The following is a 23962-nucleotide window of genomic DNA, read 5'->3' as shown; positions in this document are numbered from 1 at the left end:
GGGGTGGCCCCGGCTCAGCCAAGCCCCTTGCTCTTTGCTTCTCCTCCGGATGCCCGTGGGTCCAGTGCAGCAGGGACGTCTCGGTTGGCTTTGTGTTCAACGGGATAAAACTCGGGTAGCTGAGGATGGAGCCGCTTGGTAGCGCGGTGTAGCGAGAAGTGTCTGAGCACAGCTTTGTGAGCTGCTCGGTTCTGCTGAGCGTAGGGGAAGTGTTTTAAGATCAATCAGATAAAACTGAGAAAGGTCCAGAAATGCTGTTGGAGCTCCGTTTTAGGTTATTTCTTCCTTTTTTCCTTTTTCATCTGTTGGTGGTTCTGCTCCTACATGTGCCAGGCAAAATGTTCCATTTAATGTCATCCTTGCTGTTAGCTTGGGTTTTGTGCCAGATCTAACATAAAGACTAAACAGGAGCTTGTGGAGATGCAGCTACACAGCGATCTGTGCTGTGTCTTCGTGCTTATTTGCTCTGCTGGTAAAGAGAGAACTTAATTTTCCAGCAGTATCAAGCCAAGCCTTTGAAGAGGACTCTCTTAAAACAAACAAACAAAAAAACTACCGCCATCAAACCAAACCAAAACCCGATAAACTTCCAGATTTAAAGTTTTGTGGCACTTCAGGTATAGAATATCTGGCGATCTCTAATGCCTTTTTTATGGCTACTGTATTAGGAGCTGGGGTATTTGTTTTTTCACGTACAATTTCTTAATTATTCAAATGGGAAAGGTAAGGTAGGAGTGTGTGGTTATGGACTCTCTAAATTAGCAGTGAGTACAAATATTAAAAAAGGCACCATCTGCCATAGAAGCCATTTGCCACCTGTTCTCTTCCTTTCAGAATTATTTAATGGTTTAAATTTAATGTTTTACCCTGCCACAGAACAGCTGGGAAGTGACTAAGTATTTTTCCTATCAGTAACTTAACGGCCAAGCGTCATTATATGTTCAAAACACCTCTTGGTGCCAGAGTGTTTCTACATGCTCTTTCATGTGTCTGTCAGCTTGCTTCGTTAGCAAATTCTGCTGATACAAAACGCATTTTCATAACAACAATTACTCAGTTACTTTTATGGCGTTTTGGGGGGGAAAAACAGCTTCTCTTCACAGCAGAGAGGTGCTGGCTATGCAGAGCGCTGAGGTCCCAGCGGGTGCTGGGGGAGAGGCGGCGTGGTTACGGCTGTGCCATCCTCACGTCCTGCTGCCTCCTCCTCAGTGAGATTGGATGCGGGGGGCTAGGTAATGCTTGTCCGTAACAGTCGGTTTGTCAGGGTGTTAATTAAGGAGTAAGCTTAGCCCTCTCTGGTGCCTTGAAGCTACCCAGAGCCTCTGCTGGGCGAGCAGAGCCACGTGGCAGTGAGCTGAGAGCTGAGCTGGTGTTGGACCGCAGCAGTTGGTGTTCCACTGCTCGGGGGCTTTATCCAGCCTCTGTTGCAAGTATAAAATCATGAATTTAAAAAAACAACAAAAAAACCAAACAAACTTGTACACGTCTGGCATTCAGACGGATTCTCTGGGCTCTGCTGGTCTAGGTGAGCTCTGCTGGGCTTTGGTGGTGGCTCTCCTTGTTTTTCCCTAGTAAGCCTTTCAGATCGCTAAGATAATTCACTCAGTGGTAGTTTTCCTTCTGCATTTGTTAGTCGTGAGTGTCTAGCCCATACATTCCTGGAATTCATAGATTGCAGGTGAGCAAGAAGTAACATTTATGGAAAATCATGAGCAATTCCAAATATTCCCAACAAAATTTTGGCATTAACATCCTTGGGAAGCTTTTTTCCCCGCCTCATTTCTGGGTGTCCTGTGTGTCTAGCAGTAAAAACAAGCTCGACTCTGAATACTGAGTAGTTCTAACAAGCTCATTGTAAACGATCTGCCCAGCTTTAATGCCGTGTAACGAAGCAAGCAAATGAATGTTTATAGTTATTAAAGTGATAACTTCCTACTCGACCTAATATTCAGCATAAAATTATTTCTCAGTTTTATATCTGTGTTGGCACACGCGAAGGAAGGCATGCACGTACAGCGGTTTTCTGAGCTAGAATCATGCCAGAGATCACATTTAAATACCAATTTTCTCCTACTGCTGGACAGCAAATCTCTGCTGAAAACCGAAGTGCCCAGGTGATCGTCCTGACGGTGATTCTTTGTGTGGAAATTCAGCCTGTTGTTTTTGGTGGCCCAGCACAGCGTGGCTGGTACGGAGGGGCTACAGAGGCAAATGTCGCATGGAAAGGCGCTGCAGGGAGGTGTCAGGCAGAACTTCTTCATACTGCGGTTTCCCGCAGCATCCCCATTGAAAAATGAAGTCAGTCAGGGACACTTATTGATGCAAGTAAGTGGATGGACGGATCTGAACTGGCTTTCTGGATCACGGTTCCGTTAGCCTGTACAGATAGCTGGGGATTTCCGAGGCGTTATGGTGGAGTCTGAGCACGTCAGTTACCCGTATGGAAGTGCACCTGTAACCTCCTTCTGCTGGAATCGTGTTGACGTGACCAAGTGCAGGTAGAAGGCAGGGTGCCCTGCTGTGACAGAAGCACTCTGCGCAGGGGCCGTACTGCTGCGGGGCTCCGTCCGTCTCGCGGGAACCCTGCGCCCGGGGGCGTCGGGTACACGTCTGTCCTGCTCGGGTTGCGCCCTGTTCCTGTAAGCGGCTCTCTGCTGCTGTGGGAACCGGACGGAATGGGTTCAGCGTCTCGAGTGTGCTCTCAGGATATTGACAATAGCAAAAACGTAATTAAATATTTCATGTCCTAGTTAGAAAAGGCAAACAACCCAAATCCTTCCATTCATGCCCAACTGTTTGCTTGGTAAATGTCATAAAAGTCGGACTTAATTTACTCTGTTTAACTACTTGTTAAAACAAGTAGTAGTTTTTTTTTTCCCCCTTTGAACAATGCTAGTACGCTGCTGTAGAGGGAGTTTAAATCCGATTTCACCTGTTAGCAATAACATTTACTCTGCCGAAATACCTGCGGGGTGTTTCGTTCCCCATTCAAGAGACAAATAAGTTGCAGACCTAGGCGGTTATCGCTGCTGATACTGGAGATTAGCGCTAATACAGCGCTTGCTCCCGGAGGAAGGAGGAGGCACGTGAGGAAGCCGTGCCCGAAGTGGCTGTGTTTCTCGCTGCTCCCTGCACTGTGCTGCGCCCCGGGGCTGCCGCCCACCTCGCCACGGCAGGCGTGCAGCGGGCTGCAGGCTCGGAGCTTGGCGTTCTCCTTGTGCCCTGTGATCGTTTCGCCAGCCTCACGCTGTCCTCATGTCTGCCTCAGGAGTTTTGAAGTCCTGGCTTGGCTGGATGGGGATGCCAGCCTTCCCTGGGGCTGCTCCCCGTTGCGTGGCGGTCCCTGCAGGCTGCGGTCTCCTTTTCCACTGAGAAAAGGGCTTGGCTCTTCTGCCTCCCACCTGGCTCTTCCGCCTCCCATCTCCTCCCGAGGTGCTGAGCTGCCCCCGTCACCGCTGTGGGTCAGGTGTCGATGTCTGCGGTCTGTACCCCTGCTCTAACACTTCAGCGCCTGCGTAAGTCTGTTCAGCTCCTCCTCGTTAGCAGCACGAGGCATCTTTTTTCACCACGGGAGACCTTTCCGTAAAGGATCTTCCTGCTTCACGTTTTTTTCCCCACTGCAGACGAACGTTTAGTTTCTGTTGCTTAGAGCAGTCTCGTATCTGAACTCCATATATTGTCGGAGTAGCAGAAGTCTTAGGAGGAAAAAACCAAATTGACTGAAATGAGGAAATAGGCCTTGCAAGGATAATGGAATGGTTTGGAGAAGAGAGAGTCGTTACGTTGCCCCCCTCAGGAGGAGGTGCGCGCACAAGAATTACTGTTCCTGTTCGTGAGGCTTAAATCAGCTGAAGGAACAAATTGTTTTGGTGACTGCTGGTGTTGTTTCCTTAAATTTATTTATGCAATTAAACCATTTGGAACTTCGCATGCATTTTCAGGGCTTAATAAAGTTAGGATGCGATGTTGCTGCAATGCAGAATAACTCACGGTGTGGTGACGCGAAGCCATCTCACGTCCCCTCCGAGCCGCTTGCTGGTGCTCGCCCGACGCTGGGGGATCTCAGAACACAGCGAAGGAGCGCATTTTGCTAAGGTCCATATAAAGGACGGAGAGATGCTCAGGAATGATATTGCTTCCTGTGTATTTCTCTTTCACTAGAGAGAATTTTAACTGATCAGTGAGAAGAGAGAAGCTGGCTTTTTTTCTTTATTATTGGTTTTCACAGTTTTTGCAGCCAATTTTGTTGGTTTATTTTGACATCGTAGAAGGAAGCTGTGGTGGGGATTTGACCCTGCATGCTCTTAACATTTAATCTGAATCTGTGGTACTGAGCCCGGTCTGGCTGTTGAGTAAACCTGGTGCAGGAACAGCATGGGATGGGGGAAGGAGGGCATCCTGGGGCTTCTGGGGATGGATCGCTTCCTGGAGCTGTTCTTCAGAATCTGCAGAGTTTTGTTCCATATTGTAGAAAATGCTCATTATAGCGTGTGAGACAAAGGAATAATTCCACAGCACTCACTGCAATGCCACGTGCTCTAGAAAGGCCGCTATCCTGTGTGTTTTCTCCTAAACAGTTTGGCTGGTGTAATTGTGAACTTGCCGAGTAAATTCCATGCCACAGAAGCGTGCCTCGGATCATTTCAGAATGCTATTACACTTAATCTTGGAAATTAAACGTAATAGAGACATACCTCCTTGGAGGTTTGTTCTGAAGAAAACCAGGTGTACATATAAGGGTCGGGGGGCCATGGCACTAACGTGCTCTCGTCCCTCAGCAGCTGGGAGCAGAGCTGAAGGCCCGGGCAGCTCTGATCTGAGCACCAGGGAAGGGGCTCCTGCCCCTCTCCTGACCGCCGCATGCTGCATGGGAAGTGGGATTTTTGTAATAGTCATTATATAGAAAACTTTTTCTTCTATCCAGTCAAACAGCTCTGCCCGTTCTGCCTCTTAGATGGTGGGAAAGAAATGCCCAGCGATTTCCACGGCTGCTTTAGCGGAAGTGGAGCCCAGTGGATGTTCTCTGGTTGACTTGTGTTTCTCAGTCTGGCCCCAATATATGTGTAAATACATTTAACGAGGTAAAATGAATCTTGGCTTGTTGGCCAGAATATAAATAAGGAAAATTAATTAAATTCCATGCTCTTAAGCGTGCCATAGGTGCTTCCCTAGAGTAGCTAAATAGAATTTCATTGATTTTATTGCAAATTTAGTTCTGTTGATCGCATTCGGAGTGAGTTGATAATGTTTCTGCAAACAAGGCAGGAGTTCTGGCGGCCCCGCTGGGGAAGGGCTGCTGCTGGCACCGCGCTGAACGCTCACCCCGCACAGAAGCCAAACAGGGATTATTTGGATAAAGGGCTTGGTTTGAATTGCAAAATCCATCGCCAGCGCTGGGGAGGCTGCGTCTGCAGCGGCAGCTCTGCTGGACCCCGACCCTGCGGAGCGATGTGAAGTGAGGGCAGATGCCGTCGTGTCAGTCAGCCCCGAAAAGCTGGGATAAGGTGCTGAGATGAGAGCTGCTCAGCCGAGGGCTCCCCAGGAGCTGCGCTGATGTTTGCCGATGAGCTGGCAGCAAACAGCACACAGGAGAGAGGCCGCCTGTCTTGTTACTGGTCTGTAGAACAGCTAGAGGAGCAGGCAGTGGTTTAACCAGACCTCTGTGCTTTCCAGAAATGAAAAAAATTCCTGCCACACACTGCATCGTGTCAACTTCCACACTAATCTCAAAAGCCAGTCATTCTAAACATTCTAAACCTTGGCTCAAACACCCTCATTGCACAAGTGTGTAAGAAATGGGGAAATGATGGAATCACATTCCTGGTTCCTGTGTTACTGATTTTGAAATTCCCAAACTAATTTATAACTCAAATCCTCCTAGAAATAAGTATTTGAAGATTTTTCTCCAAAATACTTTTCTCCAAAATACAAAAGGTTAGTTCATGCAGAAATAATTGCTTCGCTCCGACAGACAGAAAGCTGAAGTTCCAGAGGTTTGATACCGCGTAACTCGCTGTATTCTTTCAGAATTACATCCTATTAAACTACAAGATTGAAATTTTATGCTGGAGTTGGTTTTCATAAGACTGGAAATAGATCATAAAAGTTGTGCAGATGTGAATGTATTAATGAGCAGCGAGCGGCATCACCCGAGAGGGATCCGCTGAAGAGTAGCCACTGCCTAAGGGGCCTCCCCGGTGCCGAGGTTAGGGATTGGCAGCGCAGGGGGAGCAAGGGGGCAGCAGGGGGGCACGGCGCTGATGTCTCCCTCTGCAGCACGTGGGATCGTGCCGCCCAGCAGCAGTTGTGAGCAAGGAAGCGAGCGGGATGCGATGCCCAGGACGGAGCGGGAGCGCTGCCCTGTGAGCCGTTCCCCGTCCCGGGGCAGGAGGCAGCCCTGCAGCGCGCAGCCCCTGCCTTGCCACCTTCCCCCCGCGTACATCTGGGGCAGACGCAGGCTTACAGCTTCCTTTCCTGGCAGGAAGCGGGAAGGGGTGTGCGGTCTGGCTGCTCCTTGAAAGAGGGCCAGGCTGGTTTCAGAGGGAGAATAAAGATAGATGGAGGCCTTCCATCAGCGTGGCCTCGTTGGCTGGGCAAGCAGAAGGAGATCGGCAGAGGCCCTGGAGACGTCTCATGAAGGAGGGTAAAGCCCGGGGGCTGTTCCTGTGCCCCAGCCCCGAGGTGCCCAGGGGCCGGCTTCCCACTGGTGCCTGTGTTCCAGTGGGGTGGCACGGGAGCCTCTGTCCCCAGCTGCCCATGGATAACCCCAAAAGCCATCCGCCCAGTGCCCAGCGTCATGGTCCTTGGGTGGGGAAGTCCCTCTGTGTGGCAGTTCAGCAGGCAAGACGTTGTCGGATTGAGGGACGTGCTGCAAATCTCTCGCTAACTTTTCTCCCAGCCCAGGGTGCCGCGTTACGCTCTGTGCGGCAGCAGAGCCAGCGGTGCCTGGAATGAGCTCGGCGGAGTTTGAGATGCGTGTCCTAGGCGCGCACACACAAACCACTGCTAGAAAAACAGGGGCTCAAATGCCGCTCCTCTGAGCCATCAGTTACATCTCATTTGTGTCTTACTGAAGAGTAAAATAGTAATGTCCTGAGTGTGCCCTTTATAAGTGGGAATTAAGGGGAAATAATCTTTAAAAAGCCTACAGCAGGGAATTCAGATATATTTAAATTATGGATAGCGGCGTATCAGTCTTAATAGATGCATTATTTTAAACATCAGTAAGTGATCAAAATGCTGGAAACAGGCTGTCTCAGTCCTGGTGCTGTAAGGCACGCGGGCGGAACGAGGCAGCGGTTAGGGCTTCTGGTTCCAGGGGCGGCCCCGCGGTGTCGCTCAGCGATGCTCGCGGTTTGGGCAGGGCATCAGCTGCGGGATGCATGGGCCCTGCAGCGGCCGCCGCCTCCCCCTCTGCCTGGTGCCTGCGGTCACCTGCATGTTGGGAGGTGAGATGCTCCGGAGGTGACCATCGGCGTGCCGTCGTCTTGTGCCGGCCGGCATCGGTTCATCGGGCTGTTAGCACGAAGCGCTTCTGTGCTTCACCTTCCCCCGAGGAAACGTCTGTGCAAATCGGGGGGTAACCATATTTATATATTCTTAAGTGAGCAGGAAAGCTTGGTTTCACTTGGTACGTGGCTTGTTTTCCTGGTAAATCCAGAGGATGATAGAATTCTGTGGGCTTTGTAAATCACACAAAATAAGCATCCTGATTTCATTCACTTTTCGCAAATGAATGGTTTGACTTTCTGTGCGGTATCGCATAAACACAATGTCCTCTCTTTTGTTATGTCTAGCAGGTGCACGCTGTTTACCGTAGGCAAAGATGATTTTGCTGGGAGAATGGTAATGTTTGATTTTTTTTCTGTATTAGCATATTGTTTGCTTTCCAGAGGATCATATTCAGTGGGTTGCTTGGTTTTAGAAGGCTGTAATCACTTTGAAAAGGATAAAGATAACTGTCCTGCTGCTGCTCGCTATGGAACGATTCAATAACGTTGTGTACATTTCCTCTGCAAACACGCGGTGCTGGCCACACGTACCCGAGGGGTAGTACATGAATTAATTTAATTATTATGTGGCAGCGAGTTTGTACTGCTTATGGAAACGCAAACGAAGATGAGTCCTAACGCAGTTCATGGAAATGAACTTCAGTAGTTGTAACGGTGGCACTTAGAAGGCAAAGGAACACCAGCACCGTGCTGGGGTGACTGGGACAGAACTTGCCTGGAAAAATGTTGTGGATGTTTGTCTTTTTTTGGCCAAAGAGTTGGAGATCGGGTATCATATTGCCTCAAATGTTGTCGTTATTAGAGTGGGCACCCAACTCTTAGGTGTCCGAGTTTTTGGACTAATTCTAGCACTACCACCTTTTTTTATAGTGAAGTTGCCTCCCCTCTTAAAGCAGGCAGAGCTGGGTGGAAAAGTATGCTCCCATCTGGTGACAGTGGTTTGGACAGAAGGAACACGCCCATGTTTCTAATATGGAAGAACAGGTAAGTCGGTGCTAGGGTAGCTTCGGGTATGGTTTGGTGCTTGGGAGAAATCTTTGTCAGTAAGGACAGCTTTCCTGTTTGGAGGAAGAGAAGCTAACTCGGAAAACGCAGAGCTGGAGCTCTGCCCCGGCTATTGCACAGTCCGTGATTACTGGAAGAGATTCAGGGAGTTAATTAATGAAAGCAAGAGCACGGAATCTAATTTCACACTTGATGTATGTAGCTGTTAGGAAGCATACTTTAAATGGTGTTTAAAAACCCTGTAACTAAATATATCAAGATCGGTCCTGGAGCTGAAATTTTATTGGCACCTCTCGTGGTTCCTGTCTGTGACCATCCGAGCCCTGGAGAAGCAGGAGGACGTGAAATGGTGGCCGCGAGGAATCCTGTCTCCATGGCTTCGAACAAGGAACCAGTCTTTAACGGCTCAGAAGCTGGATGTCTTCTGGGTTATGCTGTTTGCCTTGAAAAATAGAGAGGGTGCAGAAGATTTCCGGGCAAGGTTTGTATTTCCAAATTATCTGAAGATGGACTCTAATCCCAAGCCAAGCACCGTGGGCGTTGTGTACAGCCGAGGTTCAGACACGGGGGCACCAGCTGAGGTGTTGGGGATTTCAGTAATTTACTTTTCTGAACACGGGGCTTAAAAACTGTGGTGGTGTTCAATGGTCTTGTTGTTTCTATTATTTAAGTAAGTCACTTAACACCATTATTACGACAGGTATTGCGGTGAGAAATTCATTAAAAGTCAGGAATTGGTTTGTGTTAGCTCTCGCCGCCCCCAGAAGCTGCGGCGTAAGTTGGGATTTCGTTCCGTTGTACCTGGTGGTGGAGGCGATGGCTGGTGTCATGCGCGGAGGGGATCGGTTCCTGCGGCGGATGGCGCTGTGCGGTGGTGCCGGGGGACGGGGCGGGCTGCTCGGCACGGCGCGTCCCCAGGAGAGCGCAGGGGTGTGCGGAACCGCTGCCCCCCGAAAGGCGAGAAACGAGGAGGCCAAAAACCCATCTCAGAACGATTCCTCCGGGAAATCTTTTAAATGAAGAAGCCTCTGCTTTCCCATGTGCAGCAGCGAGACTTTCTCGAAAAGCAATTCGAGGTTTAACCGTCTGCAGCTAACGGCTTCTGACTGACAGGTGTCAGCGCTGCGGGCGCAGGAGGGTGCTGGGGAGGCCGGGGCGCGCGGTGCAGGGGCTGGGGGCTCCCCCCGGCACCCCGGGGTGCTGTGCGGGTGCGGGCGCTGCGGTGCCGGCTGGCCGAGCTCGCCCTGAGTCAGGAGTGCTGCTGTGCCCGGGTCACCGCCACCAGAACTGTTGTTTCTTGGATTCTGGGGGGTCACTTGGTTTTTAGCCTGTGGTATTTACAAGCATGAATAATACGGCGTGCCGTATATATATGGCTAAACCTGGCAGTTTAGCTGTAAGCTTTTAAGCTTTTTGACTAGTTTTGACTTCGCTTTGGTTTTGAAGTCACTCTGGCTTTACTTTTGTCTCTGCTCATCTGTTGGAAATTATTCAAAAATGGAGGAAAAAAAAAAGCCAGGTTACTGAAAGGAGACAAAATGACAAAAATAGGTAGAGGAAATAATTCCTCATTGCTGTTCCTTGGCAGAAGTTGTGCCCTGACATTTGGTTCTTACTGTGCAGACGTACAGAAGTGTTTGCTGAGCCTCCCTCTGTACGCGTTCAGCTCCCACTCCAGCAGCGCGCCTGCCCCTGGGATGGCAGTACTGACACGGACCAAGGTGCCCGGCCGGGGCAGAGACAGCTCCCACCGCGCAGCAGAAGGTGGGCGAGGGGCCGGGGCAGGAGGCTGCGGGGTTTTGCGTCCACCTGCAGGTCGAGGCGTGCGATGGCTGCGGTTCCCGGCCGTCAGCGGAGGGCCAGGGCAGAGCCCTAGCGCTTGCGTAGGAGTTACAGGTAGGGAGCGGGGATTTTGGAGCTTGGGAGAAGGGGAAATTCCTGAGAAAGACCCCAGGCCTTGCTGTACAGTGGGCTGGCTGTAACTGGGCGGCCTCCTGCTGCTGGCTCACCTGCAGGAAGATGCTCAAGGGCAGCAGCGGGGCAGAGCCAAGCTGCGGGAGGAGGGCAGAGGGAAGTGGCCTCGTGAGAGGAGGGCCTGTGAGGAGCAGCATCCTGCAGAGCTCCGGCAGAAGGGCCAAAACTCATCCCTCTGCCCGCCTACCAACGAGGGTGGGGTGTGGGAAGGCCCTCCTCTCACCCAAAGATGCACGAATGTATCTTTGGGATTTTAAAGAAATGTTTTGGTCTCTGTTTAATTGAAGTATGGGGCAAGGTCAGCTGCTGCCGTAGCACTCCTGCAGCCATTCGTGGTGCCTTCTGCCCGGGTTTTGCCATCTCGGCTTCTAAGCAGGTTTCTCCAGCTTGTGCATGTGCTGGCATTTTCCTCGGAGTATGGCACGGTCAGGTTGTGTCTTCCTACAATCTACGCCTTACAATGTTATATCCTCACGTTATGTTCTCGAGAGCAGCTTTTCTGCCAGGCTGCCCTGCAGCCATCTGCCTGCCTGATGGCTTCTGCCGCGTGGACCCGGCCTGCTGAGAACAGGATGGCTGTCCTGGGGTCATGGCTCCTACCTGTCAAACTAATTGAGAGAAGGAGGAACAAAATGTGTGTGAGTTTTCTCTTTGATATTGGTCTTCACCCAGCTTCTGTTGTCTGCTCAGAGCTGATGGACTGTAGAAACCTGGCTGGAAGGGAGTTGCTCCAGCTCAGTGTGTGTGCCTGTGCAAATGAGTGTGAAGTTGCTTTAAGTGCTGTCGTTGTAAGTGCAAGTGGTGTGGGCTCCCTGTAGGGCTTGGGGTCATAGGGAATCCAAAGTGGAGAGCAGCAGTCGCTTGCTAAACGTCTCATCAGCAACGTAAAATGGCTGATTTTCCTCTCCTTTCCCTCAAATTAATATCTTTGCATGTGCGTAATGTGTGTTTGGTATCAGTACAGATCATTTCGAAGGAAAAAATTTCTCAGATAAACTTCAGTGGAAGAAAAGTAATTTAAAACAATGCCAGCCTAATGCACGCTGAAATCTAATATTTGTAGCCATGCTGTCTTCGTGATTTGTATCTTGTAAATATCTGCTTGCACGAAATGAGATGAAATCCTATTTTCTCTTCTTCCCTAGAAATCAATTGTCCTGTTAAAATCACAGTGAATGAAAATTACACATTGTAGAGTAGCTTCGTGATTTGCAATCATGCGGTGCAGTCTGAACAGTTTTCACAGATGTAAAGACAGCCAGTGTGTCCCCTTCCTCTGAAGGGACGGGAGCAGTCGCTGAGCCACGGGGCTGCCTCTCGGCCGCACCGGCAGGAGCCGCGCGTCCCCCAGGCCTGGGCCAGGTGAGCAGGGGAGCAGCGCTCCCTTGTAGCACACGCCAGGGCCAAAATACGTCTTCAGAGACAAACGCTGGGCTTCCTGCTGCTCAAGGGGCCGGCTCAGGGTCTGTTGCAGAATAACAGCTGGTACAAAACTGGCAGTAGGGAAGCGGCCGTTGGGAGTACGGGAAGAAATGCGGCGCCAGGGCTTTGGAAGTGGAAGCCTGAAGTGAGCGCCTTGAACTTCTCCCAGTGCCCTGGAGCCTGGTTGGCTTCTGCAGAACTAGCACACATCTTAAAAGGAGGAGGTGTGGGGTGAGCAAGTGGGACCAGCCTGTGTGTGCATCACCAGAGCCCTACGAGCAGCCTCAGAAGAGGGAACGGGAGGAGAGGGGAGGCTTCGTCCCGGTGCCGCCTGTGTGGGCAGGGCTGGGGGGACCGCTGGGGGCCCGGGGTCTCTCCGCTCAGGCTCCTGGTGCTCTGGCGAGTCATCCAGAAGTGCTTGCAGATTCTCTGCAGGGCTACGGAAGGGTGATGGCAACCTGTTGTTACTGAGAAGCTTTGTGAAAGTGATGGTTTTGCTTTTCTGGAAGCTCTTGAGATAATTTAAAAGAGGAGTTTAAAGCAAGACAGTAACGAAGATGCGGGAGGAAAGTGTTATATGATCTTGACTGGGCTCTAAGTAAGTAATTGCCATATTATCAGGATTTGGCTCTGCTCCAAAATACATCTCATTTAATTATCTGAAACTGATAGTGACACACAGCTTGCCAATTTTTTGACACGATAATTTATTTTTGACTTTATCTTTAAGGGAACAAGTGATAATTGCACACAAATGAAAACCATAAACTCAATTTTTTAGTTTTTATAAGTTTCTCTTCGCACCTCATCATATTCTTTTTTCATTTTGTGCACATTTCTTTAAAGAAACCAAAACCAGTTCAGCCTAGATTTAAGCCAGTGTTTCTTTGACAATGAAAACATAGCTAGAAAATATATATAAAAAAACCAAAAAACCTCCAAGGACTTTCCTTCAGACGACCACAGCAGCAGAACCCCCGAGCTGCTGCATCGGCTGTTGGGAAGAATTTAGCCCAGGGCCGTACCGCGCGGCCTGCCGCAGGTGAGCTGCCCCGCTCGGTGGCAGAGGTGCGATTCTGGTGGCCTTGCTCAGGGGCAGTTCTGTCCCAGAGAAATGTGGTTCTGGGGCCGGGCTCTGGGTACAAACAGAGGTTTCCTCCTGTGTGCTCGGGGCACCTGGCAGAACCCGGCACCGGAGCGCCCGCTGCGGGGCAGGGCTGCATGGCATCAGCTGGCTCGGAGGCCAGGGGCAGGACGGCTCCTCCAGGCATCTTCACGAGGTTGTTGGTCCCACTTCACGCAAGGGTTGAAAGGAAGGTTGGAAACCCCCTCCTTTAATGCCCAGGGTGGGGCTTCGAAAGCCTTGTGTAGGGCAGCGTGGAGGAGCTGAGGGTTCAGGCCGCTGTGCCGAAGTGCCTGTGCTGCTGAACCAGCGGCCACGTGTCGGCTGGTCTCAGACCTGGGGAGGCTCTCCTGAGTTCGTAATTAGTCCGTAATTAAAGCTGGGTGCCAGGTGGTGAGCTGCTCTGGCTGAGTCTGACGCGACCGGAGACGGCATTCCCCAGCCCAGCCTGTCGTGTGCTCGGCGGGCTCTTCCTGTGGCCTGTCACCGCCAGTCGTTAGCGAAATGGGCGGTGTGCTCTGCCCAGGTACTACGAAATGCAGCACTAAGAGGGTGGCGAGAGCCGTCTTCTGTTGCCAGTCACTTGTTTTATCTTGGTTACAGCTTAATTTCAAAAAAAAATAAGGAAAAAAAGGCAGTGCAACCTGTGATTCATGTCTCCGGATTCCCTAAGTGCTTCAGAGCATCTGCGAATAATTCAGATTATCAAACAAAAAAGTTGTTTGTTCTTCTCTCAGCCCCAGAACAGCTCTTCTGATGATACGCTTTACAATCAGGCACTCGGATCTTCAATTGTTCCCAGTCAAACGAGGCAGTGATAAATAAGGCTGTGAAGCACTGCCTGACCAGGAGTGCCTCCATCCACCCCCACGGACCCGCTGTGCCCCGGCAGCACCGGGTGAGGCGCTCTGCAGCGGTGACGTGGGGAGGCGAAGGCAGAAGAGACCCAGGTACTGGGCCCAAGGAGAACGTGACCTTCGTACCTGCGGGGATTTACCCTCCCTTCTCCCACCTCAAGATGAAACAAAACACGTCCGAGTTCGTTCTCCTCTCCATTTACTACTCCCTTAACTTGCTGCCTTTTGGCCCAGAGGGGGATGCCCGGGCCTGGCACGCTGCCTTGCGCTCAAGGTGGCTCTGAGGTGGGCAGAGCTGCCTGGCAAACGGGCGTGGGGTTAGCGATAGCAGTGCTGTTGAAGAATGCTGCAGCCGATGCCTGGGCCAAAATGCAGCGTGGGCTGGCAGTGAGCAGTGGCCACCAGGGCAGAGGGGTCTGCTCTGCCTCCCGTGCTCAGCTCGTCCCTCCGCTCCGTGGGTCGCTGTCTTCCACTGATTCCCAGCCCGCTTCTGGGGTTGCCTCTGGCTCCTGCGTCTGAGGCAGGCATGCTGGGCTTCTGCTCGAGTGACACGGCGTGCGTGGCTTTAGAAGCCAGAGTGTGGGTTCCTAGGATAGAAGCCGTCCCACAGACACAGCTTGGATACTTATTTAATAAATACATTTTGTCGTATTTCTCTTCTGGCATGTACAGTGAAGTGTAAAGGAGATCAAATTAGAAATTAATGGGTGGGAAACAAACCACTTGGATTATTCCCTCATTTATATTTTCTCTTAGTCCTACAAGGGCACGTATGATTTCTTTTCCCACCTTGCTATACATTTAAATCTGGGTTCAGAAGAGAAACAAATTATCTGTAAATATTTTCCCACGTTTGTAATTTGTCAAAGTACTTTCTCCGCAGTTTCACTTGGCGGTAGGTCCCAGCATTTTTGTCTCTGTAAGTAGTTGACTCACCGCGTGTGGCAGTAGTTACGTTTCAGAGCTGCCCTCATTAGTGTTTTCTGAGCTGTTGATTCCGACGGGCAGAACGTAAACGTTTCACGTGTTCTTCTAGGAGGTGAGGAATTTAACTGTGGAATTGTGGAATTGTCCCCAAGTCCCTAATTGTCCTGTGGAAGAGTGGAATTGTCCCTAAGAGGCGGGTGCCCGGGCTTGGTGTCCGGTGAGGCGCTGAGCTGAGCGCAGGCCATCCCGCGCCGCGCGGGAGGTGGGTTGAGGCCAGCAGCCCTTCCGCCCACGCGGTGACCAGCAGCGAGCCGCTCGCGTCACGCCCAGGCGGCTGCCGGGGGGGGACGGGGCTCCAGCAGGCGCTGCCCTTGGGGAAGGGAACGCCGACTCCCTCCAGCCTCGGTCTGTTTGGTTCTCCCAAGCAGAAATGCGGTCTCCCCTAACGCTGGGTTTGCCACCACGGCAGCTTTCCGTGCGGCGCAGGGCTACGGCCTACGCCGAGGGGCTGCCACCCGGCTGGGCAGCAGCTGCAGAGCTCTGCTCGGAGCGCAGAGGAGCCGCGTTTGGGTTTAAATAGTTTTGAAACAGTTCTGAGACGTTCTCAGATCTAGGAGGGAAGCTCAAGAATCCCGTAAATCCTCGCCAAATCTTCACAAATTTCGTCTGGAAACAATGCCCAGGCTCAAATTATTCAAAAACTAATAAAAAGACCTGCTCTGCTCACAGCAGAGACAGCTGAAACAGCCTCTGAAATTGTCACCTAGCATCGTCTTTTTTTTTTTCAGTATGATCAGGGCAGATTTATACAGTTCTGTTTTTAAACAAATAATGGCTCATTAGCAGATGTTTGAGCATAATGGCCTTCAGAGGAAGGGAGTACTTAAATCGAAGTCTGTCACGGTTCTTTTCAAGGAACACAGTAGAATTGGTTTCAATACACATATTTAATAAGTGGCTAATTTTACTCTGAACACATCAGATCCAATCCAGCACTATATATATTGCTCTTATTTACACCGTCTGTTTGATCACTTCTTAGTTCACTTGGTTGGTTGTTTAATAAAAGTGTTCTCCTGTGCTCCAGTTGCAGAGCAGAAAATCAGTTTCTCCTGTGATCCTGGTTGTTATGGCTCTAATTCCCATTTGTATGCTTTGGCTGGAGGACCTGAAAACTTTGCTTATCCTCTGTTCAGGATTGCCTTTGGAATAACAACAGAAACTAGCTGCCAGCCTCCGGAAGGTAAATTTGTGCTCTGCTGTGTGGCTTGCAGGTGTGCTGTGCAGCCGAACACGGTGTAAACTCAATGAAAGGCTGATGGAAGTCAATCTGTTTGCACTTGATTTTTGTTTCTAATTACCACTTGCATCTCAAGAGGCTTCTCTCCTTCCGATCTTCACCTCAGCACCCAACGCAGCGCTTATTGCACTGAGCAGCTGCATTCCCAGGGCTGTGGGAAGTTACTGTTGTGTCCCAAAGCTGCAGCTATTTCACCGTGGACAGAACAATACTGGTTTTGGGCACGTGGGACGTGTAGGAAAGAGCTGGTTGTCTTTATACCGGTCTACTTGAGATCAAATTTGAGTGGCAGTAGCCCCCGCTCTGTGGCGAGCTTGGGAGTGAGGAAGCAGGTGGGAACCGCGCTCCCCACACCCCCGGTTTAGAAGTGCTCGGTGCTGCTCTGCGCTCGGGTTGAGGTCTGGGGCTGGTGCGATGCCACCCGAGAGCTGCTGGCGGGCAGAGGAGGCTGGACGTGCGCCTTGGCTGCGGAGCTGCAGTGATGTGGGTTTGCTGCGTTGGGGCTGTCACTACATTAACATTTGGACTTTGTATTCAGGTCTCAAAAAGCATCTCTCCTTACTTCCAGGGCTTGTTTGAGGTGAAAAATTGAAGCTGGTTGAGAATCTTCTGGCTTTGGGTAGCAGTAATTTACATGATTTATAGAAGCTTCTCTAAGCTTCTAAAAATATTCGTGCTTTTTCAAAACGTGTATGTTATCAGGATAAGCCGCTCTCGCACATCTGTAACCGAATAATTGCAGTTTCCAACAGATGTATTGCTGGAGGAGCGGTGGCATCGTTTCAGGACAGCAAAGACGTGGCACCAAGCCGACGTGAAGCTGGGTCTGCTGCCGTCCCCCCCCCAGGGGGCTTCTGGAGGGGCACATCTCACAGCCTGCCCGAGGAGAGCCTGCAGTAAGGCCAGCAGCCCGGAGCGCTGTCTGCCTTCACGCGTGGCTTCTAAGGCACATCCCACTGGGGAGCTCATGGCAATTAAATATTCAAGTTCCCAAGTCTGGCCGTAGATCACAGCTGGATGGGTTGTGCCGTGATGGCTCTGTTACCAGAGCAGAGATGTTGAACCTTCGTGCTCCTGGAGACCCGTCTAGCATCCGCTGGAGAATACGTGTAGATGAAGGATACCTTCGTGCCATAAGCCTGGGAAAATGCCAGGAGTGAAAACCCTGAGTTGTGCCCTTGAAATAGGGAAAAGGGAGTTTTTCAGCACTTCTAAGACTCCCTGGCTTTGGGAGAGGACATCAGTCAGCAACAGAATGATCTCAGATTATTTCGGTTTTGGTGTCTGGTGAAACATGTTTTCGTACCTCTCAGCAGTTGGCACTGGCCCATGTTCTGCGGGTAGCCAGACCTAAGCAGCACTGAAAACAAAGGGAGCCAGTGAGAGAGAAGGTGCCAAGTTCGTTTTCTTGGGATCCCTGATTTTTTTTTAATGAACTATAATATCATACATAATTCTGAGCATCTGTTTTGCAAATTTTTAAAATGTATTTTTAAGAAAAAAAGCGGTAGCCATTGCCCGTACCTCCCAGATGATGTAGATCTGGTGCAATGTTCCTTTAAAAATTCCTTTAAAATTTCATGATGAAAAATGTTTCTTGCCCACGCAGCTATTGTTTGTGTGGTTGGCAGAAAGTCAGAGGCACAACAGTCCGGTACGCCTGTATTATCGCAGGTTGGTTTGGACCAAGAAGGATCTCATTTCTTTTTTTAAATCATTTTTTGTGCACTTTTTTTCTTGGCACCTTCGAAGGTGCCCACTGCTTTGTTTGTTTTCTGTTGTCGATTCGTTTCCTCAGACAAATGTTTGAGAAGCAATGACTTCAGTCTGAGCAGCGCAGCTGCTGCACATTTGGACAAGCAAAGGAAGCCAAGACGTTTCCATAGGCGTTGCAAGTTAATTGATAGATCTAAGAAAAACAGTTTTCCAGTTCTTCCAGATACCGGAAACAGACCTGTTGAGAACGTCCAGAAGCTGAGGTCACCCCGGGGCCGGGTTTGGGGCTGCCCGGCAGCTCGGGGCGGGCTGTGGAATGCCAACTGGTCGCTGGGGAGGAAACGCTTGTAAGGGCTCGCTGCTGGCAGTCCCCTGCGAGAAGCCGACGAGGGCTGCCTGGTGGCGGCTCCGACCTGGACGACCCAGAAAGCGAAACCCGTGGACACCCGAGGGGCGTTCGTGCCCGCAGTCCGTGGGGCGCAGCATCGCCGGCCCGGGCAGACGGTGCCGTGAGGGGCTTCTCCGCCGGGGAGTTGGGATGGGGACCGAAGTCCTGTCTTGGGGTCCCGAGAGGGGCGAAGGCTTGTGGGGAGATGGGAGTCAGCGCGCAGGAGGCTGTGAGAGCTGCAGAGGCTCTCCAGGCACGAACTGGGCATCTCCAGGGTAGGGGTGGTCCCAGTCAGAACAAATGGATCGGTCTTTTCTCTACTTCAGCCGTACTTGGAGAGGTGAATATCTTTTCCAAGCACTTTTTTGGTCGTTGTAGCCATTTCCTCCCCAGGAAAACGGCCCGTGTCAGTATCGCGCGGTTGTTCCACGCCTGTCCCTCTGCTGCACCCTCTGCTCGCACGGCTCCTGCGGCTGAGCTGCGGCGTTTGCCCAGGACAGCAGGAAGGGGCACAGCCATCGGGTCCGTCATCCCTGGAATCGTCTCATTACACGGAAGGCTGTGAATAATGTAGAAGAAAATGCTTTCCAACGATCTTCTTTTTTTTTTTTTTTTAAGTAGAATTCACTTGTGTGCCTGGCATTCAGAGATGTGACAGAGGTGTGACAGAGGATCGTTGTCCCGGCAAGTAAACGCTCCCCAAACGCCGCTCCTTCCTGTCGGGAGCCGGCTGCCACCCGTGGGGATCTCGCTGGGTGCTGCCGGAGCTCGCAGGGGTCTGGGACTGAATCTGGGCAGCGTGCTCGTGGCCAGAGCGAAGCAGCCGGCAATTCCTCAGCAGCGAGGGATGTTAAAGGAGGGCTTTCTGAAGGAGATAACCCAGTGACAGCCGGAGGAGATCACTTGCGATTGATTGCCGAGACAGCCGGGTCTGCTGGCCAGTAAGTGCGGGAGGAGATGGACAATTACCTCCTTAAGTAATTCTCTGACCGAATGAGGGCTGGTTTCCTACAGCTTTATGCCTCCTGGTATTTAAATAAGTGCAAATTTCAACCTAAGCTTTTTTGACCTTCAGAGCACTTCCCAGCGGATGCTGTGGCAGTGGAGAAGAGACATGCTTCTGCCGTGGCCTTCTTTCAGTCCAAGCACTGGCAGCATCTCTCGCATCCTCCCTGCCAGTTTTTCCTGAATAAGAAGGAATTAAATCAGCCTTTGGAATATCGACCTTCCTTTTCAGAACTGTACAAAGCCTGCTAGCAGTTTCAAATGTATCTGGGGAGGACCACAGTTTGGTCACATATCCCCCCCAATAGGAGGCATGAGGAAAAAGCTAAGGCGTTCTCTGCATTCCCTCTTCATGGCCGCGGGTATGTTTTCTGCCGAAAAGCAGATGATGGGGCACAGTTTTACGCTCCGTGCTCAGAAAGGTCCTTGCCGTGCTGACCGCCTTTCTACCACTGCTCCTGTTTCTCTGTTAGCTGTGAACCAGCAAAGGTTTGGCTTCGCTTTGGCCTCCAGCTCCGCCACAGTCACTGGAACAAGCAGAACGTGCTCGCAGGCTGGCAGAGAGGGGCCGCGCTGCACGGGCTGTGTCACGCGGGGAGGCAGGGAAAAGGCGGGTGAGACAAGCGCCATTTGGCCCAGCAGGGCAGGGACAAAGTCTGGCTGTGGCTTTTGTGGGGTCCGAGGAAAATCTTGCAAACTCCTGATGTAAACGGTATCGATATACGGCCTGTCCTCAAACAAATCCTGCTGGCATCTCGTTGTTAAACTGGCTTCAGATTCCCAAGGAGAAGTCCAAGGGCCACTGGTACGGATGCGGGAGTGCTCTGATGTATTGTGCAGGTACGTGCCACAATTCGTCGTTACCTGGAGTAACTGCTTTCACGGTAGATACCAGGCAAAATTACTAAGAGTGGTTGCCATTTTTTTGCCAGCTTTTGTGTTATTTTGGGGGCAGCTGTGGCCCACGTGCCCTCCTGTGAAGCATCGCAGCGCATTGCAGTTTGCTGGGGATCTTCTCCAGTCACCTAGTGCCGGAGGTGGGGGCACGAAGGGGACGGGACAGATGTGACGGATGTGTGCCGCCAAACTCAGGTGGGACTCGCTGCCTTCCTGCTTTTTAGGTCTGGGGGGAGCGGAGAAGGCGGCTGGCGGCCGTGTCGTGCCCGGCCGGAGCAGGGTGCTCAGCACCGCGACCAGCCATGTAGATCCTGCTCGCAGCTGGGCGGCCCCCGTGCCAGTGAGCTGGGGAAATGCCCTGCCGGCGTTCACCCAGCTCCTTTACACGCCGTTGAGAGCGGCCTCTGCTCAAAAACCACATCTTGCAGTCTGAAGCAGTGGGGGAAAGGGTACTCAAATTCATAAAGTGCTGAGTATTTTTAATGAACGTTTCTGTGCCTTTTAAAGAGCGAGTAAGAAAAGAGAACTCGGTAAAGGTGGCTTCGAGACAGCCTCGGGTTTAGCTAACAGAAAATGGCCCTGAGGAAAGTCGTGGCGTGACCTTGAGGAGAAAGGCAGAGAAGCAGAGCTTTGGGGCTGAACATAGCTGAAGGAGTCTGAATGGTTCGTAAAAATTGATTTTTGTTATGGTTCAACCCCTCCTTTGTTCAAGGAAACAGGCTTCTCCCGCCCCTTGCAGATAAGCAGCATTACCCCGAATTACCGAGCCGTGATGGATGTTGGTGCTAAAGGAGGCAGGTCCCTGGGCCCTGATCTTCGCTAACTTCTGGGCTCGTAACGAGATAACAGCAATCATAAAAACAGATCGGTGTTGCCTAGTCCGACTGCGTTAGCGGCTGTTAGATATAGCGATGGAAATCACCCGTTTCCTCGTTCTCCTCTTTTCAGCGTTCGGCTGCGTGTTCGCGTTTCGGGAGCGTTAACAAAACAATGCCCCGTCGGCACCAAGGTCCCGGCCATCCCGAGGGCGAGCTGGGCCGGCCAGAGCCCCGCGGGCAGTGCCCGTGCTGGCCGTGCCGCTGCTCCTGGGGGCGTTTCAAGAGGGAAGGCAGGGCTTCGCTCTGCTCCTCCTGACCAGCCGACCCGCAGGCCCTCTTCTCCCTGCGCCCTCCCTCGCCGGTAGCAGGGCTGCGTGTGGCAGTGCGGGGTGTCGCTTCTGGTGTGTCCTGCTGACCTGCCGAGTCCCAGCTGCGGGGCTCTTTGGGATATTATATGCTTTTGCGAGATCTTTGAACTTCACCCCTGTTTTGCTTTCTAAATTCCAGTAGCAATCCCAGCGGAGACGTTAGAGAGAGAACGGAACTGACTTCAACGTGAAATGGTGCCGATGATTTTTGTAAGCACGCGGAGGCTCCCCTGCAGCATCGCGCGCTGGGTTTCCATTCCGCTCGTTAGCTGCACGCTGCCGAGCCACCCGCGGCGGCAGCGGGGTATTGCAGACATCCCTCAAACCCGACAAGGGCTGCGGATGGTGCCCTGCATCCAACACCTCGCGGACTCAGTACCAGCTATTCCTGAATGAGCACGTATGTTATGTTCATGCTAAAAAAACAAACTAAAAAGCCCCAGGACCTGCTTCCTGGTTTGGTTGCACTCCTGCTTGCCCAAGGCCAGAGTTCTGTAAATGTAAAAACCTCTGTGTAGCTTTAAGGTTTTTTTTATTTTAGCGGGTGCAAGACACATTCATGGACAAAAAGATCCCATTAAGGAGTATTCAGTTCTTTGAGCCGTAGTTATTTGAAGGTCTGGAAGCGTCCTACTGAAACGTTATGCTATTTCTCTGCTCTATCCGTACGCTTTTTCCCTGTGTGTTACTGCGTCCTAGCTGTGTTGTTGTGCTCCTCCCTCAACATCTGCAATTAGCTGTGGCCGGGAGCAGGGCGCCGCCCAGAAGGACGATAGCCTGGATGCCGTGTGTCCGTCTCACGCTTAGGGTTCGTATGGATACAACACGTCTGTCGCATCTGGGAAATAAGACCCCATTTCAAACCAGGGATCTTTGTGCAGTCAGTGGGAGCTCTCAGTTTGCAGCCCTTGTTATTCTTATGGTATGTGCACAAGTCCCTGGCTTGTTCTGTGATGTCTTCTCTTAATTTGATGTTGTATCCCATCAGATTGTTAAGAGGTGCTTCATCGCTTGCCGTGCACAGATTTTCATGTGAAAAATCCACAGAACCCAGGAGACTCTGGAGTAACTTTCTGACCCGTGGGAAACGAGGGAGTTTGGATTTGCTCAGGGCCAGGATTTCTCCTTCGGCGTCTTTCTGGATTTTACAGCACTGTGCTCGTCTGCTCTGTGAGGCTGTGCACGTTCGGGTTTATTGTCAATAACGAATAGGGTATCGATGGCAAGTTTAAAAGTGATGCTCTCTGCTCCCAAAGGACTTGCTTTCTGTACATACTGCAGAGAGAAACAGCAGCCAAGTCTGCCGCTGCGAGGAAAGCTCTTCCAGCATTTTAGGTTCAAGATTAGCGTTTTATTTTGTATTTACAGGTTGTGTCCTGGTTTGGGCTGTTCTTGTTTTGGTTGGTTGGGTTTTGTTTGTTTTTTTCCAAAAGAGGAAAATTTCCAAATGGTATCAAAAGGGCAAAGCCTGTGAGACTTCAGCATTGCTCTGCGGGTCCCTCTGCAAGTTTTAAGGTAAAGCCTTTCCTGAGCAGAGCCAGACCGCTGAATATTTAATACTCTTTGTTAATAGATTCCCTCATTACATTTCAATTTGGATGTAAAAAAAGAACCATCGCGGCTCATATTTGACTTAGAAATAAGCATATCTGGGAGTACCTGCTGGGCTTATTATTGACTGTGGGATTTTCAGCGTTGCATCAGTGACTTGAAAGTCAACAAAATTATACCGTTAATGGGTTTTCTGCTCTTCAGCCGTGGGTACAGTTTTGAAAATCATATTCTGGGGCTTTATACCACTGACATATTTTGCCATCTTAAAAAAAAAACCAAGGGTGATCCTATCTGTACGCAGCAGAGTACAATGAATATGCATACAGACAGCAAGAATACATTTCTGACAAAGCAGAGGAATCAAAACAGCCGAGTTCCAAGAACAAAACAAGGTGCTAGAATAAATTTGAATACTATAGGAAAGGAGGCAAAATTCCAGTCTTCCCACGCCTGAGAGCAGTTACACGGGCAGGAAAGCTCCATCGCCGAGCAAACCTTGTTCTTGCCAGCCGCGCTCAGCCGGCGGCGCTGCCTTCGTGGCGCCCAGCGAGGCAAATCCCTCGTGCCGTGCTGTGCTGTGCCTCGCGGCGCGGAGAGGAGGTGAGCGGCTCCCCGGGGGCTCAGCTGGCCCCGGGGCCGTGCCCAGTGGGCTATGGCTGTCTGGCTTTGTCCTCCTCTGGCCTTGCAACGTCATTGTCACGGTTACACGGAGACGTAGGCTTCTTATATTTCTAAATGACAGTAGAATGCATCTGCGCTGAAATAATCTTAAAAATGGACAGATGTTCTCAAAACCATTGAGTCGTAGGATCGTTAAGGTTGGAAAAGACCTCCAAGATCATCTGGTCCAAAATGCACCACTCACTAGTCGGTGCTCCTGCTGGGCTTGGCAGCATTCAGAGACTTGGTAGAAAAGATCACTTTTTTGCTCCTCCCTCTCAGAAAGGTTTTGTAGTAACATTTCCCTTAAACTTAATCACAGAGTACGGGGGGGGGTGTGGGTGGGTGCTAGGTTCCTTATGGTTCATGTTTCGGTGTTATTGCAGCCCAGGTTATATTGAGTTCATACTGAAAGCTTGTATTGCATTATGACGTTC

The 23962-nt window shown here is 51.0% G+C and overlaps 1 protein-coding gene across 3 annotated transcripts in view; it reads left to right on the top strand.

Moving 5' to 3' along the window:
• The window catches only part of TCERG1L (transcription elongation regulator 1 like), an 85279-nt gene that overhangs the window by 20900 nt on the left and 40417 nt on the right, over positions 1-23962 (top strand). The window lies entirely within an intron of this gene.

Source organism: Cygnus olor, chromosome 7 (assembly GCF_009769625.2).
Source record: "Cygnus olor isolate bCygOlo1 chromosome 7, bCygOlo1.pri.v2, whole genome shotgun sequence".
Lineage (NCBI taxonomy): Eukaryota > Metazoa > Chordata > Aves > Anseriformes > Anatidae > Cygnus > Cygnus olor.
The sequence above is the reverse complement of the archived record's forward strand: the minus strand, read 5'-3'. Positions and strand labels throughout refer to the sequence as shown.